Source organism: Rhincodon typus, chromosome 2 (assembly GCF_021869965.1).
Source record: "Rhincodon typus isolate 14 chromosome 2, sRhiTyp1.1, whole genome shotgun sequence".
NCBI lineage: Eukaryota > Metazoa > Chordata > Chondrichthyes > Orectolobiformes > Rhincodontidae > Rhincodon > Rhincodon typus.
The window spans coordinates 140,389,261-140,410,837 of NC_063333.1; the positions used below are offsets into that span (position 1 = coordinate 140,389,261).

The window sequence follows — 21,577 nt, forward strand, 5'->3', positions numbered from 1 at the left end:
TGCTGCTTGGCCTGCTGTGTTCATCCAGCCCTGCACCTTGTTGTCTCAATACATTGTGCAATGGCTTATCTACAAATCTGTCCCTTGGAGCAAAAAAGTCAAAATTGCAGAAGTTAATGGGAAGCCATTCTCAATATAAGTGATAGCATGTGGGAAAAGCTTTGTGTGGGCAGTGCTGAGTATTTTTATTTTGCAGTAGCAAGCTGCAGTGCAAACGGTATTTCAGATTGCTAGATAGACACAGGAAGAGAAAGCTACATTTATGGTTCACTGATGAAGTTTAATTTGACCCTGTACTTGTGCAGTCAGTTCTTAGCTAAGTGAATAAAGTTGCTGCCAAAGGCAATGCAGAGATCCATCACTCGCAGATTGGAGAAATAGTCACCATGAAAATTAAATCTGATGGCCAATGTGATTGCTGCTTCTCTGATTGGGGCCCTTCACTTCACTGTTCACCATGTGCTTCTTCATCTTCAAAGATGCTTTGCTGTTTATCTGAACTTTTGAGATTGTGAGCTGGATAATGATTATGATGTAGCAGCATCAGTGAAGCATTACTTGGAAAGTAAATAATTTCTTCAGATCTCCTTTCTCAGTTTCCAGTAGTTTAAAATAAGGGTGTGCCCATTTAAAACAGAGATGAGGAAACCTTTCCCCCCCCCTCAGAGGGTTGTGAGTCTGTCGAATTCCTTTCTTCAAAAAGTCAGTGGATACAGAATCTTTAAATCTTTTTAAAGGCAGAGGGAGTTAGGTTATGGGGGGGGAGGGGTTGGTGATATGCAGGAATGTAGAGTTGAGGTTAAAATCAGATCAGCCATGATCTTACAGAATGGCAGAGCAGGTTTGAAGGGCCGAGTGGCCTACTCTCATTCCTTATTCGTATGTTTTATAAAATGCTGCACAGCCATTACTTCCAGGGCTGATTTTGGAAGCATCAGGTGCAGGATGTCACCTTTTTTTTTAAGACTTGCTTTTAGGTCAGTGAGATGGGCCTGATTTTAAAAGTGGCCATGAAGCCAGGACGGGGGGCATTAATATGGTGGTCTGACGCTTCCTTCTGCCTGTGCGATGTGCCACTGTTTTAACTGGCAGTGTCGGTGTGCCTGCCCCAGGCACTGAGGCGCGTTCTCATTGATATCGAAATCATAGAATGGAATCCCTACAGTGCCAAAAGAGGCCATTTGGCTCAACGGGTCTGTGTTGCCCCTCCAAAGGGTGTCCTAGCCAGACCCCGTAACGCTGCATTTCCCATGGCTAACCCACCCAGCCTGCACACTACAGGCCAATTTAGCACGGCCAATCCCCCCTAACCTGCCCATCTTTGGACAGTGGGAGGAAACAGGAGCGCCTGGAGACACAGGGATAATGTGCAAACAGTTGCTGGAGGATGGAATCGAACCCGGGTCACTAGCACTGTGAGGCAGCAGTGCTAACCATAATAGGGCTTGGGATCCAACTTCTACTGGAGGCAATGGCCTAGTGGTATTATTGCTAGACTATTAATCCAAAGACCCAGGTAATATTCAGGGAACCCAGATTCAAACCCCGCCATGGTAGATGGTGGAATCTGAAATTAATAAAAAAGAATCTGGAATTAAGTATCTAACGATGGCCGTGAATCCACTGCCAATTGTCGGGGAAAACCCATCTAGTTCATTAATGCACTTTAGGGAAGGAAAACTGTCTTCCTTACCTGGTCTGGCCCACATGTGACTCCAGACCCACAGCAATGTGGTTGACTCTAAACTGCCCCTTGGGCAATCTGTCAATCAGTCAATCTGTGGAACTATTTACGCTGGATGGACTTGCATTTCTGTAGCGCCTCTCATATACCTGACAGCTCAAAGCATTTCACATCCAATGACAACATCCAATGTTGTCAAAATGCAGGAAAGACCAGAGCCAATTTTGCCACAGCACGTCCTCCACTAATAGCAATTTGATAAGAGCAGTAGGTGTTTCAAACCATTGGGTCTGTTCTGTCATTCTAGATTGTGGTCCTCAATGGCCCTTCTGCGCACCATCTCCCTGTCCCTTAAGGCCATTATTCTTCAGAAACCTATCAATTTCTGTCCTAAAACGTGCTCGGTGATTGAGTTTCCACAGCCCTCATGGGGTGAGAATTCCAAAGATTCACCACCCTCTCAGTGAAGAAATTCCTCTTTAGATTAGCCCTAGATGACCTGCCCCTAGTCCTGAGGTGATGTGCCCTGGTCCTAGAGTCACCAGCAAAGGGACGCATCCTATTTCCATTCACCCTGTTAGAATTTTATAAGCTTCAGAGAGATCATCCCTTATTCTTCAAAACTCTAAAAAATGCAGAACCAGTTCCCTCAATCCTCCGTCATAAAACAATTCCTCACCTAGTATATCCTTCCTTAGATAAGGAGAACTCCAAGCAAGATTCCATACAATGGTAGCAAGACATAAGGTCAGAAACAGGCCCTTCGGCCCATCAAATCTGTGCTAATCAAAAATAAACATCTAACTCTTCTAATAAAGGCAAAATACTGCAGGTGCTGCAAATCTGACACAAACTCAGAGAATGCTGGAGAAACTCAGCAGGTCCAGCAGCATCTGTGGAGGGAGGAATAGAGTTAGTATTTAGAGTCTGGCCGAGGTCATAGAAGTCTGCTGCACAGAAAAAGGCCCTTTGGCCCATCGGAGCTACACCAGTCAAAAACAAGCAGCTAAATTATTCTATATCTGCATGTTTACTTTTGTAGTCCAACATCCTTGTGATGAATAAAAACAGACTGTTTGCCTTTCTCATTGCTTGCTGCGATTGTGATAGTAATTTGATTTACTTTAATTTATTATTGTCACATGTACCGAGATACAGTGCAAAGTAGTGTTTTGGGTGCTATCCAGACAAATCATACCTTACATAAGTACATCAGGGTAATAGAACAGAATGCAGAATATATAGTGCGACAGCTACAGAGAAGATGCAGAGAAAGATCAACTCTAATATATGAAAGGTCCATTCAGAAGTCTGATAACAGCGGGGAAGAAGCTCTTCTTAAATCTGTCGGTACATGCTGTTAAATTTTTGTACCTTCTGCCTGATGGAAGAGAGTATAACCGGGGTGGGAGGGGTCTTTGATTATGTTGGCTGTTTTCCCGAGGCAGTGGGAAATGTAGATGGAGACAATGGATGGAAGGCTGGTTTGTGTGATGGACTGGGCTGCGTTCACAACTCTCTGTAATTTCTTGCAGTCTTGGGCAAAACAGTTAAGAAGGGTCTCGGCCCGAAATGTCAGCCTTCCTGCTCCTCTGATGCTGCTTGGCCTGCTGTGTTCATCCAGCTCTACACCTTGTTATCTCAGATTCTCCAGCATCTGTAGTTCTTGCTATCTCTCGCCCATACCAAGATAATGTGTTTTATGTGATGGTGAGTGAAGGATAAATATTGGCTAGGACATCCCTGCTGTTCTTCACACTAGTGGCCAAGGCTTTTTATTGGCATCCACCTGAGGGACCCTCATGTAATGTCTCATCCAAAAGCTGGTTCCTCTGCCAGTGCAGCACTCCCTCAGCATTGGATCAGCCTTGACTTCTGTGCTCAAGCCCTGAGGTGAGACTTGAACCAAGAATGTTGTGACTCAGAGCAAACAAGTCACGACTGAGAATTCTTACGTGAATTGAGAGGGTGCAAGTATGTTTCAGATTGAGATGAGCCACTGATTCATTCAATCAGTGTGGTTCAGGGTATTTCCTAATCAACCCGTTCAGAGAGACATTATTACACACCTCTGGAGCAGGTGGTATTGACCCCAGGCCTCCTGGCTCAGCGGAAAGGACACAACCACTGCGCTACAAGACCCCACTAGTTGAGCTAAAATCTTTTGATGAATTAACATCATCTGTTTCTTGTTGAGCTCCTGATTTTTGGCAACTCTTTTGTAAAGTTTTACGACTCACTAAACATCGTGGCATAGGAATTTGTATCTGTCTCCCACCACACCCAATATTATTTATTGGTCTGTGTTGGAGTGAATGCTAAAACTTCTTAGTTCTTAGAGGGAATTTTGAAAGAAATTCCTCAGGTTTAGTGAAACCATAATTGTACTTGATGTCCATGTTGTTGATTTCACAGGGAATAATCTGTTGCATCTCCTATTCTGCCTGGCCAGATTGTCAGCTAAACATGCGTTTCCCTCCTCCCTTCTCCCATCCTATGGCTTTTCTTGACTCCATTCATCTTCTGCTTAATTACTGTTGCTTATTACAACCAAATTTATTACAGGATTGTATCCTGCTTTGGAGACAGTTCAGAGAAGTTCTGTCCACTGATTCCTGGGGTGCACAGGTTCCCCTTATGAGAAAAGGTTGAGTATGTTAACTCCATTCCACTGGAATTGAAAAGGTGAAGAATGGGAGGTGATTGTGTGGAGACACGAGGGTCCCCCACCAAGTTGCATGCTGAGAGGATATTTCCCCTCATGGGGAAAGCTGAAACCAGAGTTCGTGGTTTCAAAATAAAGGGTGTTCCATTTAGGACGGAGATGAGGAGGAATTTTGTCTCAGGCTTATTAACCTTCGGAATTCTCTATCCCAGAGAGCAGTGGAGACTGGGACATTGAATATATTCAAGGCTGCATCAGACAGAATTTGATTCTCAAAGAAGTCGAGGGTTATGAGGGTCATCCAGGATAGTGCAGCAACAATCAGCTCAGCTGTGTTCTTATCGTGTCTGGGGTGGGAGGCTGGTGAGGGGATTGCTAGCGGGTGGCAAAAGGCTTTCTTTTATTTCTGTTTCTTATCCCAAGGAGAAGGAGTCAGTGGTATTGTGGTAACATGGTTAGCCTCGTAGCCCAGAGACCAAGGCCAATGTCCTGGGGACATGGGTTCGAATCCCACCATGATCGATGGAGGAGTTTCAATTCAATAAAAAGCTAACGTGAGAGTGATTGTGTACCTACTGCTAATTTTTATTTAAAACCAACCTGTTGGCCTGGCCTACGTGTGATTCCAGACGCACAGCAATGTAGTTGGCTCTTATTTGCCCTCTGGGCGACTAGGGATGGACAATAAATGCTGGCCTCGCAATCAGCACCCACATTACATGGACAAAAATGTAAAAAGAGGGGTTGGAGGCTGGGGGCAGATGGTCAATGAAACTGGCATTCGGTTCCTCAATGTATGTGCAGAGTGACTGAGGCCTGGCTCAGAAAGCTATCCAGAAAGTCAAAATAGTCGAGCGAACCAAACTTAGCACCAGCCATACTTCTGATGTAGCTGTATAAAACCAATACCTTTCTGTCCATTCGTAAGAAGGTGCAATTGGATCCCATTTTGACGCTCAGTATTCAATGTTTCTCTACACAGCACAAAGACCTAAATGGAAACAATCCTAACTGCTACACTTGTGCCTCACCCACTGGTACATTTGTGTACACAACACAAACATCTTTTCTGTTCCTTGCTGGACATTCTCACTTCTAAGAACTTGGCTTGTCTGCTTGAACTGGGTGCGACAATTCTTAGAAATTCAGATAAGTCCTGAAGGGTCGAAGTGCTCAATGTTTTAAGAGAATTTCTGTCACTAACTGGTGCAAGGCAAGCTTGATGCTCTGTGTTTCTCTGTAGCTCGTAGCCACAGCCTCAGGAGTTTGCAATTCTTCCAGCTCTCTGGCTATCCTCTTGTTTAAACTATGGCTTTGTGAGTCATTTTGTTTCTCGAACCTGCATTCTCGCCAAGCTATTGTGGTCTATAACTAAGAAAATTCAATTCTGCTCCAAGTGGCTATTTTTTTTAAATGCTTTGCTCCCAGAATGTTGGTATTTTTCATCCTCTTGAGTTGCATTAATCATCCCAGATAGCTGAGACAAGTTCCACACCCAAGTACTGAAAATAATTTCCGCTGAGAACCAAAGAAAAACAGCTTGTACTTTTCATCTTCTTACAGGCCTTGAATTGTGGGGAATATTTGTGAGACACAACATGCCCATTGGAACTGCTGTAACATCGGGAAGCTGAAGTGATGTAACTCCCGCAGGGCTCTGGTTTACCAGAAAACTCTCCCCTTTTTACTGTCTGCTGTGGATCTATCAGAGGGATTTGTTACTAAGCAACCGGTCTGGGCACATTGTGAATTCACCTTCTTTGACCATCAGGTCCTGGAGTGGGGTTTGAACCCAAACCTTTGGCTCAGAGGCAGGAACGTCTATATCTTGCCATCTATATAACGTCTTTCAACAACCCCAAAGAGCTTGACAACCAGTGAGGTACTTCTTTGACGTGCAGTCACTGTTGCAAAGTAGGAAATGCGGCAGCCAATTTTTGCACAGCAAGCTCCCAAGAACAGCAATGAGAACATGACCAGATAATCATATTTGAGGTGACGTTGATTGTGTGGTAAATATTGGCTAGGGTACTGAGGGCGTAACTCCCTGGCTGTCATTTGGATCTTTGACATCCACACAATCAGATAAATGTGGCCTTGGTTTAACATCTCATCCTAAAGCCGGTGCAGCACTCACACTAATGTTTTGCACCAAATTATGATTGGGATGTGAGCACAACAGAGGGTGAGGAAGAGGCCGCAGTTCTTTCATTTTAAACAGACACATAAACACTGCCAACTGGGAATATCTGTATTGGAATGAAATTCTGAATTACTTCCAGGTCGCTTTAAAGATAAGTCACCCAGTCAGTCTGATGTAATCATCAGTGTGAGCTGTCTGGCAAAACCAAACCTCACAACTGATGTAAAACCTAGTGCAGCCAAAGTTCCGTGTTATATTTATCGTCGGAACCTGTTGGTCGTTAATCTAAACCATACTCCTGTACTTAGACAATGCAAAGGCTTGCCCAGAAATGGATGCTCATGCAGCAATTCTACACTAGTTTGTTCGGTTGAGGAATGTTTTTGAAGCAATGAGTAGTTTGTAGAGGCACTCGTGTCCTCAGAATTGAACTACACTGCGGTGCCTGGGCTTTACCTCCTGTGGGGTAGTTATACTTTGTACTGCAAATGGCTCCCATAACATCACAACTAGATGCAGCTAACATGGTGTTGAAAGATTTAATGGAGGTTTATTACAGCTCTTGATTTGTTCAAATATTACATTCACAGGCACTTCAGGTGTCTCAGCTGATATTAAGCTATTCAGTTACAAACTGTAGCATGCTTTCACCAAGGGGCATGTTTCAAGTGGCTTCCAGTTAAGGTAGAGTGTGAGTTTTTTATAGCCTCTGGTCACAGGCTATGATGCTATCATGAGTATGGCTGTTAAAGGTATTGACAAACTGACCCATGAGACAGAACAGGGAAGATCCAAAGCATTTGATAGTACAGTACTTTTGAGGCACAAAGGTTTCTGTGGTGACCACTTTGGAATGTAGGAATGTTGGCAGCAATTTGCACCTAGCAAGGGAAGACAATGACTATTAATCAGGAGACCCAGGTCATCTTTTGGGGCCTTGGGTTCAAATCCCCCCATGGCAGCTGGTGGAATTTGAATTCAATAAAAATCTGGAGTTAACTGTTTACTGATGACCATGAAACCATTGTCAGAAAACCCATCTGGTTCACTAAAGCCTTTTAGGAAGGGATACTGCTGTCCTCCCCTGGTCTGCCCAACATATGACTCTAGACCCACAGCAAAGTGGCTGATTTTTAACTGCCATCTGGACAGTTAGGAATGAGCAATGAATGCTGGCTGAGCTAGTGAAACCCACATCCTGTGAATGAATTAAAGGAAAGCAAGTCCCACAAACAACCGTCTCTCCTGCTCCTAATTTGTACATTCAGATAGTGGTTTTGTTTTATTTATTTGTTCAGGGGATGTGGGCATCACCGTATATTCCTGGATTGCCCATCCTGAAATTATCTCGAGAAGGTTGTAGCGAGCCATTTCTTGAACCGCTGTAGTCCTTGGGGTGTAGGGACCCCCAACGTGCTGTTAGGAAGGAAATTTCAGGGTTTGGACCCAGTGACCCTAAAGGAATGGCAATATATTTCCAAGTCAGGACGGGGAATGGCTTGGAGTGGAACTTGGCATCTACTCAACCTCTTTTCAAAGGACAATCCTGTCATTCCTGTCATAAATCTGTTGAGCCCATGTTGAATTCTCTCCAAGGCAGTATATCTTTCTTGTAGTAATGGGTCCAAAACTGTACACAGCACTCCATGTGCAGTCTCATCAATGCCCTGTACAATTGCAGTAAGTCTCCTACACTCTCACTCTCCGATCCTCTTGTAATAAAGACAAACACTGTTTGCTTTTCTAGTTGCTTGTGTATCTGACTGTAAACTTCATATACAAGGACATCCAGGTCCCTCTGAATACAAGCATGCTGCTTTCTCAATTCCCTTCCAACATGGATGACTTCACACTTTTCCATGTTAAATTCCATCTGCCATATTCTTGCAGACCCACCTAAACTGCCTATCTAGCATTTCTCGCCTTTTTGTGTCCTCCTCACTGTTTATTTGTCAACTGAGCTTTGTATTGTCAGCAAACTTGAATTCATTGCACTCACTGCCTCATCTGAATTATCGCTAAGGATTGCAAATAGCTGAAATACAAATACAAACTCTTGTAGCACCTTACCAATTATAGACCGCCATCTCGGAAATTAAGTAGTGTTTTCTTCAAGCAGGGAGTTACTTTTCTTTAAATCTAACTAGCATTATCTACAATTTGAACTGTGAGGCTGATGTATAAAAGCAGGGTGAACAAGATTGTAATGATAAATGAAAATTACATTCATATAATAACCCTCAAATCACCTATGAGTGAGTAACTCACCTCCTGGCTCCCCAAAGCTTGTCCACCATCTAAAGGCAAAGTCAGGAGTGTGATGGAATACTCCCCACTTGCCTGGATGAGTGTAGCCCCAACAACACTTGGGAAGCTTGACACCATCCAGGACAAAGCAGCCTGATTGTTTGGCACCACATCCACAAACATCCACTCCCTCCACCACCGACGCTCAGTAGCAGCAGTGTGTACTATCTACAAGATGCACTGCAGAAATTCACCAAAGACCCTCAGACAGCACCTTGCAAACCCCTGACCACTTCCATCTAGAAGGACATGGGCAGCAAATACATGGGAACACCACCACCCGCAGGTTCCCCTCCAAGTCATTCTTATATATATTGCTGTTCCCTTCAGTGTCACTCAGTCAAAATTGCAAAACTCCCCCCATAATGGATATACCTGCAGCATGTGGACTGCAGCGGTTCAAGAAGGCAGCTCATCACCACCTTCTTAAAGGCAACTAATGATGGGCAATAAATACTGGTACAGCCAGCGACACTCAGAGTGATTAAAAAAAATCTAACATCGCAATTGTAAGTCCTTTCCCTGATGCCCTTTGAAGTAAAAGTAATTCAGAAGCAAGATAACTTACTTATCAGTTGCGTTTCCCTCCTGCTTATTTGCTTCTCCTGGTATGGAGCCTTTATCACCGTGACCGTCCTTAAAGACTGACTCTGTGGGAAGGCAGGTTCAACACAGGGACCCTCTGCTTCAGCTACTGCTGTCTCCTTTATCAGAAGTTTCCTGGAAACTTTTCATCCCTGGGACGGCCCAGAGAAACGTCTTTACAAGACTCGGCGGGATGGGGTGTTCCAACAGCAACCAAAGAGATAAAGTGCTCCTGGGCAGTAGCTGTGCCTTACAGCATGTCTTGTTGCTGCTACACCCGGTAGACTGTGCTCCTTGAAATATCCTTTTTGTTGTTAGCCCGTTTCTCCCAGTGGGGGTGTTTGCAATTGATGATCTTACTCCCTGGAATGAACTGCTTGTTTTTGTAGCTGATGAACCCTGCAACCAGACCTGTTGTATTCTCTGAAAGAACAGGCTTCTAACCCCGTGAAGGAAATTGCTGCTTTTAACCTGTGAGCTACTGAGATTGTGCTGGTAGAGGGAGCTGTGAAAGCTTGGCTCTGACTCAGACAAGTGTTAAAAAAACAAAACGTACTTCAAAGCAAAAGGCTCCGAAAGATAAACTGGAAACATATATCAGTGCAATATGAGATTAAAATTGGATAAGCATCTATATTTTAAATGACTAATGTATTAATTTCATGGAAAAGAGGTATATGGCAAACTTGTTTTTTCTGAAGAAGTAACCCCCAAGTTGAAAACAGAACCGAATTATTTTGACGTTTGGCACAAGTGATATTTTTGAGTTACCTTATATTACTATATTCAAAAATAATAACTAAAAACAACTTGTCGATGAATCTTTCCTTTTATTGTCTGACTTTCAGACAGGGCTTTCTGGACGATCATCCATGAATGGTGGAGCAGGCATGAAGGGCTGAATAGCCTACTCCAGCCAGTTCTATATTTCCACAGTAACCATGGCTGTATCTGCCCTCTGGGGTCTATGTAGAAGACCACAGGGCACAATTACAAAGAAGACAGGGGCATTCTCTCCAGTTGCCTGGCAAGTATTTATCTCTCAAAATAAATCACAAAATAAAACCAAGTTATCTGGTCAGATATAGTAGGAACTGCAGATGCTGGAGAATCTGAGATAACAAGGTGTAGAGCTGGATGAACACAGCAGGCTAGGCAGTATCAGAGAAGCAGGAAAGCTGACATTTCGGGTCTGAAGAAGGACCTAAAAAGTCAGCTTTCCTGCTCCTCTGATGCTGCTTGGCCTGTTGTGTTCATCCAGCTCTACACCTCGTTAGCTCAAGTTATTTGGTCAGTCGTGTTTCCACTTGTGGGAACTTACTGTGCACAAATTGAGTGCCATATTGCTGATGTTGCAAGAGTGCTCATGCTTGAAAATATACCTGGTTAGCTGTAAAGTGCTTTGTGGGAGCGGCATAAAAGGCATTATACAAATTGCAGGATTTTTTTTAAAGAAGCCCCTTTTTACTTATAGAACTATTCTGTTTTGTTTGTGTTTTTAAAAATAGTTTATAAGGCTCAGCCAGCATTTATTACACTTCCCTAATTTCCTATGCTCTCTAGAGTCAACCTCATTGCTGTGAACAAAAACTGAAAGAACTGTGGGTGCTATAAACCAGAAATGAAAACAGAAATTACTGGAGAAGTTCCGTAGGTCTGGCAGCATCTGTTAAGAGATTTCTCTACACAGACGCTGTTAGACCCAGTAAGTTTTTCCAACAATTTCTGTTTTTGTTTCACCTTGCTGTGGGTCTGGAGTCACGTGTAAGCCAGACCAGGTAAGGATGGCAGTTTCCTTCCCTAATGGACATTAGTGAACCTGATGAATTTTACGCCAATCAGTAATGGTCCCCTTTAGAGTATTAATTCCAATTTTTAAAAACATTGAAGTCAAATTCCTCCAGATGCCATGGTGGGATTCGAAATTGGATCCCCAGAATATTAGATAACAAGAATGTAGAGCTGGATGAACACAGCAGGCAAAGCAGCATCAGAGGAGCAGGAAGGCTGATGTTTCAGGCCTAGACCCTTCTTCAGAATATTACCTGGGTCTTTGGATTAATAATAATACCATACCACACCATTGCATTCCCATGTTGTTATATTGTTAGTTTTATTTGTACAGTCGGTGATTGCATTATCAAATTATGTTTAACAATAATTTGGCAGCTGAAAGTGAATGCAGATTGGTTCTGTACGTGTTAACGCATTCCTGCCATCACTCAAAGGTGTCAGTGTCCTAGTGGAGAAGTAGAACAGATTACAGCAGCTAGTCTGCAATGTGACCCCAGTCCCACAGGCTTCCCATGGGATAGCTGCTGGTAGAGACTTGCTGTCAGTTCTGTCATTGGTGATTAGGAAAACAAGGACTGGAATAATTGAAGGAGGCCACAGCAACTCCAGGAAAACACTATTTCCAAATGCCGTCTGCTCCAGTGAGATTACAATCAAACTGAAATAAAATAACACTGTGCCACTTTATGAGGACCTCTGTTGCCTTGCTGGGTGAGGAAAATAACTTCTGGTTAAGAACGATGGTGATCCAAATCTCTGCTGCCTGCATGTGTCTCAGTTATCACCCTTATGTTCTTGTTTGTATCCATTCATGGGATGAGGGTGTCACTGGCTTGGCCAGCATTCATAGCCCAACCCTATTTACCAAGAGGGAAGGTAAAAGTCAATGACACTGCTTTGGATCTGGAGTTGTATGTGGGCCAGACTGAGTAAAGATGGCAGATTTTCTTCCCTAAAGGGCAAAATGTGGACCAGATGGGTTTCTAATGGGAATCGATAGTGGTCACTGTTACATTGGCTTTTCATTCCCCGTTTGTATTGAATTCATGTTCTACTGTCAGCTGTGGTGGGATTTGAACCCATGTTGGCAGAACATGAACCTAGCATTTGGGATTACTAATCTAATGACTTTACCACGAGGGCACCGTCTCCCCATTCTCTGACCTATGCTGGCTCCTGGGCAAGTGTTTTGTTTTTAAAATTCTCAAAGTTGTTTTCAAATTGCTCCCTGGCCTTGCTCCTCCCTACCTTGGTATCTCTACCAGCCCCACAACCGTATGGGATAACAGTGCTCCTCTAGTCCTGTGAGTGTTATAGAGTCATAGAGTCATACAGCATGGAAACAGACCCTTCGGTCCAACTTGTCTATACCGACCAGGTTTCCTAAACTGAACTACTCCCAATTGCCTGCATTTGGCCCATATTCTTCTAAACCTTTCATGTCCATGTACCTGTCCAAATGCCTTTTAAATGTTGTAATTGTACCAGCCTTCAACACTTCCCCTGGCAGCTCATTCCATACACACACCACCTTCTGTGTGAAAAAGTCACCCCTCAGGTCCCTTTTAAATCTTACCCCTGTCACCTTAAACCTATGCCCTTTAGTTTTGAACTCCCCCCACCCTGGGGAAAAGACCTTGGCTATTCACCCTATCCATCCCCCTAATGATTTATACACCTATTTAAGGTCACCCCCTCAGCCTCTGATGCTCCAGGGAAAGTAGCCCCAGCCTATTTAGCCTCCCCCCATAACTCAAACCCTCCAGTCCCAGCAACACTCTTGTAATTTTTTTTGCACCCTTTCTAGTTTAACAACATCTAAAGCAGAGGGGCCAGAGTTATACGCAATATTCTAAAAGTGGCCTGTTCCAGATTTTAACTGCTCTGCCATTGGTGGTCGTGCCTTCAGTAGCCTAGGCCACAAACCCTGAATGACCCTCCTGAAACTTCTCTGCCTCCATGCATTCCTTTCACCCCCCAACCCCTCCATTTAAGACATTCCTCCAAACATTCTCTTGGATAAAGCTTCTGTCTGCTTTAAGACCTCCTTAGGTGTTTCGTTGTCAACTTTTGTTTTAAAATGCTCAGTTGAAGCATCTTTGGATATGCTATTAACTTGAAGCCTTGGTGAGTTGTTGTTTCGACATACTAGATAACATGATCAGTGCCATAAACATTTAGTCTGGTAAGGGTTTTGAAATCTTCACATTCTCTTGATGTTATGATGGCTGTCAGATCAGAGTGACTGACTAGGTCAATTTCCTGTGAGAGACGAGACTGAGTTTGCTCACCCCCACCTCCATCAACAAAAAGCTTTTATAGTCATCAGTTCTTTGACATCACAAAGCTTGCCTTCTTCTCTGGCCCTCTACAAATGTGAGCTTACGTGAAATCTCCTGCCCATGTCCTAACTCAGACATGTTCATAATACACCCATCTGCCCTGCTCATGTCCCCACCCTGCCTCATTGTGCAGTTGCTCCTCGGTAATTAAAACTCCCATATATGTCCTTCAGGCCGAATATGATCTCCATTCTTCCTAGCTCTGTTACCTCCTCCTGCCCTGTACAAACTCCAAGTCTCTCCGACAGTGGCCTCTTGCACATTCTCTCCACACTACCATTGGTAACCATGTCTACACCCATCCATGTCATAAGCCCCAGAATTCCCTTCCAGAACCTTCCTGCCTCTCTCCTCCTGTCAGACCAAATGGCAAACCTACTGGTTTCACTAAACTGCTGTTGAACACCAGGGCTAATGCCGTTTTGCTGCTGTTAGGAATGGCCTGCTCCAGCAGCCCAAACAATTTCATTGGTGGGTTTCCCATTGGCACCAAAGGATCCATCAGCTGGATGCCTCTGAAATCTCCCTCTGGATTTGCTGCTCTGAGGACACCACTGTTGCTCATCCCAAATTGCCCTGCAGAAGGTGGCAGTAGGCTATATTCTTGAGCCATTGCCATCTTTGTGGTGTAGAGAGACCTGCAGTGCTGTTAGGGAGGGAGTTCAAGGATTTTGAGCCAGCCATCATGAAGGAACAGCAATATATTTCCAAGTCAGAACAGTGAGTGGTTTGGAGGGGAACTTGCAGGTGGGTGGTGTTCCCAGATATCTGCTGCTTTCCAGATGACGGTGGTCCTGGTTTTTGAAAGGTGATGTCTAAGGAGCCTTAATGAGTTGGTGCAGTGCATCTTGTAGATGGTACACACTGCTGCTACTGAGTGTCAGTGGTGGAGGGGAAATGAATGTTGAAGCTGATGGATGTGATGCCAGTCAAAAGGGCTGCTTTACCCTGGATGGTGTCAAGCTGCTTGAGTGTTATTGGGGCTGAACTCATCCAGGGCAAGTGTGGAGTATTCTATCACACTCCTGAGCTGTGCCTCGTTGATAGTGGACAAGCTTTGGAGAGTCAGGAGCTGAATTAGTCACTGCAGGATTCCCAGGTCTGACCTGCTCTTGTAGACACTGTATTTGTATGTTTTTTTTTAATAGAATCCCTACAGTGGGGAAATAGGCCCTTTGGCCCAACATGTCTACACTGACCCTCACAGCATTCCACCCAGACCCACCTCCCTTTAACCCACTTCATCTACATATCCCTGAACACTACAGGCAATTTCCCATGGCCAATCCACCTAGCCTGCACATCTTTGGGGCTGTGGGAGGAAACCGGAGCACCCGGAGGAAATCCACGCAGACACGGGGAGAATGTGCAAACTCCACACAGATAGTTGCCTGAGGGTGGAATTGAACCCAGATCCCTGGTGCTGTGAGGCAGCTGTGCTAACCACTGAGCCACCATGGCTGGTCCATTTTCAGTTTCTGGTCAGCAATATCCCCCAGGATGTTGATGGCTGGGGATTCTGACTGGGTCAGCAAGACCAGGAGCTCTCCCATCATCCTAAATAGGACGATGAATGCAGAGGCAGCGAATCAGGTGGCTACATCTGGGAAGGTTGATTGGCCAATCTACCTCATGGCAAGGCAAGGATCAGAAACTCCACATAGTCCTGACATCTGTGTCCCGAAGGCTGTGGGTACATTCGTTTGATCATCTGCATCATAGCTGCCAATTATTGTTGTCAATGAATAAGGTAAGGTTGGGACAGCACCGTGGTTAGCACTGCTGCCTCACAGCATCAGGGACCCGGGTTCAATTCCAGCCTCAGGCGACTGTCTGTGTGGAGTTTGCACATTCTCCCCGTGTCTGCGTGGGTTTCCTCCGGGTGCTCAGGTTTCGTCCCACAGTCCAAAGATGTACAGGCTACTGGATTGACCAAGGGAAATGCAGAGTTTCACAGATGGAGTTGGGATGTGGGCCTGTGTGGATGCTCTTCAGAGGGTCAGTATCAACTTGATGGGCCAAATGGCCTGCTTCCACACCGTAAGGATTCTGTGAATTCCAAGTTGGTGTGCATGTTGGTTGCACAGGTAATTTCAGTTTTTATTTTCTCCACAATTCAGTTAACTTAATGCTATCAAAAACTTTGTCCCCTCTCATGTGTTACAAGTCTGCATCAAATGTTAGACCTCAGCTGGAGTATTGTGTACAGTTGTGAATGCCATGCTATAAGAAAGATGTAAATGTGTTAGAGGAAAGAGCAGAAGTGGTTTACAAGAATGGTTCCAGCGATGCAAAACATCAGTGATGAGAAGGATTAATGGAAGAAATTGGGAGTGTTCTCCTGGAGGAGTCAAGAGGAGATTTGATAGAGGTTTTCAAAATCATGAGGGGACTGGATAGAGTAAATAAGAAGAAGCTGTTCCCATTTGTAAAAAGAGCAAGAACAAAATAGGGTATAGATTTAAAATGACCTGTGAACAAAGTAAGGGCGAAATGAGAAAAAAAAACTTCTTCACACAGTGAGCAGTTATTGTCTGGAATGCACTGCCTGGAAATGTGGAAGGTGCAGATTCAATACGTCATAGACATAGGGTCATACGATACAGAAACAGAACCTTTGGTCCAACTCGTCCATGCTGACCAGATATCCTAAATTAATCTAGTCCCATCTGCCTGTATTTGGCCCATAAACTCTTCCAATTCATGTACCCATCCAGATGGCTTTTAAATGTTGTAATTGTACCAGCCTCCACCACTTCCTCTGGCAGCTCATTCCATACATGCAGTACCATCTGTGTGAAAAAATTACCCCTTAAGTCCCTTTTAAATCTTTGCCCTCTCACCTTAAACCTATGCCCTCTAGTTTTGGACTGCCCTACCTTAGGAAGAAGACCTTGGCTATTCACCCTATCCATGCCCCTCATGATTTTATAAACCTCTGTAAGGTCACCCCCTCAGCCTCTGACACTCCAGGGAAAATATCCCTAGGCTATTCAGCCTCTTCCTATAGCTCAAACCCTCCTGTCCTGGCAACATCCATGTAAATCTTTTTTGAACCCTTTTGAGTTTAACAACATTCTTCCTACCGAAGCTTTCAAGAGAGCATTGGATGATTATTTGAATATAAATAAAGTAAAAGGATATGGGGAAACAGCAGGAAATTGGCAGCAGGTGATGGTGCTCATTTAATGAACAGAGCAAGCATGATGGGCTGATTGGTCTCCCGTACTGTGACCATTCTCTGATTCTGGAACTCTTAGTTGGTGAGCTACCACTGGACCATGAGCATTTGTGATTTATGATAGTTCAAAATGGGATAACTGAATTAAAACTGCAAGTTATCTTCTTTATCATTCACAAGGGTGGGTCACGTGACTATAGTGGAACAGACCTGAATTTGACAGAAGTTTGCAATAATGTGGTACTGGCAAAATGTAATGGATTAGCTGAGATCTGTGTTTGCAGATTAAAGGGTGGTGAAGCTGTCTGCAGTGTATTGGAATGGGTTTGAATAATATAGATGTAGGAAGTCAGCACACAGGTCATTGCATTCCAAACTTCTTCCCACTGCAACCCAATTCAAGGCTTGAAAACTTGGTGTAACCCTTCAGAGCGAACAGGGGCAGTTGGTTGAGCTACTGATGCTTCAGAGCTACATTCAGCAAATGACCCCATTTAGGGCCAAACCCCTTCTTCGGGAAGCCCTGGTATGTTTTGATGTTCTGCTGCAATGTGAAATGTACTCGGGTGTAGCCTAAATAACTGAATCCTTTCTGACTTCAGGAAGTAATTTATTATCCTAGGTTCTGGGAAGGCGTGCTCAGGGGCCTCGTAGAGGTTAACACAGTGCGGAAATTTTGTGTAGCTCTAAAAATCTTGGTGCCAGGCCTTGAAACAAGAGCCCCAGCGCCCGCACCAACACCAAATGGGGCTTTGTGTAACAGCCATGGGTGTAACTAACAAAAGGTGAAAAGGATTGTGTTTCATTCACTCCCTTCATTCAGAATCAGGGCAGAAAACACTGAATGAGAACTGGTCGCAAATCTTGGCTTCTCCCAACTGACTTCATTGAGGTTCTGAAAATTAAGGACTTGAGGGTTGATGTATACGACAGCACATAGACCCTGGTGGAGCGGAATGACGTAAAATCTGATGCATGACTTAATTAGCAGGACAAGAGATTATGAGATGGAATACAGATTTGATCCCCCCCCCAGTACAAATCCCAGCAGCAAAGGAATTTAACTCAATCTATTTAATTGTTTGGTGTGGAAACAGTTTGAGTTAGTTTCTTAGACGACTGTGCAATTGGTCCTGCAGGAGTGAGGGAAGGGGCAGAGACTTGGGTCAGAATATGGTCAGTGTGACATTATAGATGTAAGGGAAAGATATCCTTGGGTGCTTAGAAAAATTGTTAACATTTTAGTTGCGAATCCTGTTATGATTTAGGTCAAGCCACAACAATGCTGACTGTAAGGAATGCTCTCTTTGAAATTCCTCTGTGTTTGAGGAAACTGTCTTGACTTGTCGTGCTTTATAAAAGCCAGTTATGCACACTGCACTTGGTTGGCTCTGCTTTGTGTATATTTATTTTATGACTAAAATCGAGGCCTTGAGTTTTCTCAGTCCTTTGGAGACACATTGGTGTCAGGAGGGCAGGCTCCATGGTGGGGGAAAGAGTTGAAAGTGAGTTCCAACATTTTCCTGTCATCTGAGGTAACTAGTGGCCCAATTACAGAATCAAAGAAGTATTTATCGAGTTCAACTCTATTGTCTTGTGCCAAACTCCTGCCTTTTCCTCTTTCCCTGCATCCCATTTATTATCCAAAAAAACAACCAACGCCGTCTGGAATACCTCAATCGAATCTGCCTCCACCACATTTCCAGGCAGTGTATTCCATACTCTAACTATTCACTGCCTGAGAAAGGTTGATCTCACACCACCCTTGCTTGATTCATGCAACGCTTTAAATCAGTACCCTCCTGTTCTTGTTTCTTTAAGGGTCACTTCCTGAAGACATTTAGTAGTGTTAGAAGGACCTGCTGCCTCATCGATAGAGGTCACTAGGTAAACCTCAGGCGACCTCCTGATGGGTTCCCTTAACGGTTACTCCATGGTTCACACTAGGGTCCCTGACACTGATGAAAATTAGCACCCTCTCCCTCCCAATCAGCCCGACTAAGGCACCATGGTGAGAACATGCCCTAAACAGCTTCTCCACCTGTCCCTCCCCAAAAATACCACACCATTCTTCAAGATCATAGATACCCTACAGTGTGGAAACAGGCCCTTCGGCCCAACAAGTCCATGCTGACCCACCAATCATCCCACCCAGACCCATCCCCCTAACCTACACATCCCTGAACCCTATGGGACAATTTAGCATGTCTTTGGACTGTGGGAGGAAACCGGAGCACCCAGAGGAATCCCGTACAGACACGGGGAGAATGTGCAAACTCCACACAGACAGTCACCCCAGGGTGGAATGGAACCTGGGTCCCTGGCACTGTGAAGCAGCAGCGCTAACCACTGAGCCACCGTGCCACCCCATTTGTTGAGGTCCTCTCTCCTTTGTGATGCACCTTCACAGGGCGGCCAGAGCCAGCGGTGGCACTGCTGAGCCACTGGCCCTCGGGCTAAGAATGGCAGCTCCTGTTCACTGACAGGTGCCAGGAAAATGCCGTGCCAGGATCCCGCCGGAATAGAATCTTCTCTGACCTCCAGTCTCGGCAGCAGGCAGTTACCTTGTCTGAAAAAGTTTGACAAGACGTGTCAAATAAATGTGGTGACTGCTTTGTGACTTGACAACTTCTACTGGGGATGAATCTGAACATAAGGAAGGTCACCATCATCATACCACACGCTGTAGGGCTGCTCTGTCATTAGAGAGAGCCAACTGGTGGTGGTTTAGCCTGAAGGGAGAGGTTGAGAAAGAGAATCCTTCATTGTTAACCAGTGCAGGAACTGAACCACGCTGTTGATGTTACTCTGCATCATAAACCAAGCGCCCAGTCAACTGTGCACAGATTGTTTCGCATATTCTGGTTTTGGGGACAAGTGTGCCAGAGGTTCACAATTCTCATATTTGTCAATTGACCTCTTGATAACCCCATTCTAGTGCAAACCTCATTAAATCTCCGATGATGGTCTCAGTTGGAAAGTCTACAAGCAAACAACTTTTGGAAGGCAGTGAAAGTTGCAACAAGATCCTCAGGGTCGATTTTAGTAAGGATGTCTCAGATAATAGCTTGGTGAATAATTTGTTCGAAAACACACAAAGCTGGTGAGTCACAATGTGATTCACTAGCATCAGCATTGGACAGGAACCCACTGTAACCCACGTTAAATATAAATACTTATTGAAAAGTTAATGCAGTCATTAACTCATCTTGACCTTCAATTTGAGGAAGGGCCATCTTATTTTGAAAAGCTTGCTAAGTATGATGAAGAGACAACAAGGTGCAGGGCTGGATGAACACAGCAGGCCAAGCAGCATCATAGGAGCAGAGAGGCTGTGTTCATCCAGCCCTGCACCTTGTTGTCTCGGATTCTCCAGCATCTGCAGTTCCTACTATCTCTAAGTATGATGAATATTTTTTCAAATACTGTCAGATCCTGCTTGGTGATGACATCTGGTTGCTGGAAGAGTGACTGTAGCCTCTCTCGTGTGTAATCAAAGATGCTGCAATGTGCTTTGGCAACTTGAAAGTACATTGTCTGCTAAAGGGGAGTATGAAATGGGAGTAAGTTCAGCTGTCAGTCACCGGTGTTTCCCTGTGAGGATTCATTGGCATAAACAACAATTAAAGGTCTTGAATACAATATGCAAATACTGCCAGTGCATGTTTACGTCTGGTAGGCAGAGAAACAGGGTGAGTCACGACCATTGTAATTACTGTTTGTGCAAACCTTTTTCTGTTTCTTCTGCTTGAATGGGATTGAAAGAGTTCTCCTACGCAGAGTTAACCATCTGGTTGCTAATAGGGGTACTGAGCTTTAACTCGGCTGGAGAAATAATTATGCGGATCATATCCAGGGCAGATCCATTAGGCTGAAGTGGTTCACCCACCTGGCTCCCGAACCATGCCCTGACCCATCTGGCTCACTAACACTACCCCTCACCCACCTGGCCCCATAACTCCCTCTCACCCACCTGCCTCCCTGTGTCCCTCACCCCCTGACCCCCTAACCCTCTTTACCCATCTGGTTCCCTACACTCCCTCACTGGTCTGGTTCCCTAACCCCCTCACTCACCTGACTCCTCAGCCCCCCTTACATACCTGGTCCCCAACCCCCTCAACTACCTTGCTCCCTACCCCATTACCCTTCAAACCTCCCTTTTCTCAATTGTGGTGAGGGCTAGTTGTTCTACTGAACATTTATTGTGTTTAAAGAAAAAGTCACTAGGGATAAATCTTTAAGGTAACACAGTGTGGAGCTGGAGGAATGCAGCAGGTCAGGCAGCATCAGAGGAGCAGGAAAGCTGAAGTTTTGGTTCGGGACCCTTCTTCAGAAAAAAAGGATCCCGACCTGAAACGTCAGCTTTCCTGCTCCTCTGATGCTGCCTGGCCTGCCATGTCCCTCCAGCTCCACACTGTGTTATCTCAGACTCCAGCATCAGCAGTTCTTACTATCTCTAAATATTTAAGGTACGGTAATCCAAAGAGTGGCAAAGCAAAAACTGGAGATTGGGAATGGATTGGACGGCTATTTTTTTACAGGTACAGTCATGGTGGACTGATTGGCCTCTTTCTATGGGGTAAATTTCTCTGGCTGCATAAACACAGCACAGCATGTTCACTTACTCAGGCTCAAGCAACTGTTACCAGAATTCAGGGAAGCTCCAATCTGCTGAATCTCAGTCACTTTCATTAATATTCTGTGAGAGATGAATCTTCGCAAACCAAACCTCCAAGGAATGAACATAGTAACATTCCTCTCCTAAATATTTCTCTCCAAGATATCTGGAGTTGCAACTGGGAGCTTGGGGGGAAAGAATTCCACCTCTCAGATGACCCTTCCACAGAATCTCTATGCTCAACTCATTCTCCTACCT

At 44.6% G+C, this 21,577-nt stretch overlaps 2 protein-coding genes across 2 annotated transcripts in view; one reads left to right on the forward strand and one right to left on the reverse strand.

Annotated features, from left to right (window-relative positions):
- LOC109923965 (atypical chemokine receptor 4-like) overlaps positions 1–9,895 on the reverse strand; it is a 24,689-nt gene extending 14,794 nt beyond the window's left edge. Inside the window, exon 1 of the mRNA XM_048609866.1 lies at positions 9,368–9,895. The gene's annotated coding sequence lies outside the window, so the exon portion shown is untranslated. The remainder of the gene's footprint in view (positions 1–9,367) is intronic.
- Positions 1–21,577, forward strand: part of LOC109912227 (acyl-CoA dehydrogenase family member 11) — a 145,479-nt gene that overhangs the window by 78,043 nt on the left and 45,859 nt on the right. The window lies entirely within an intron of this gene.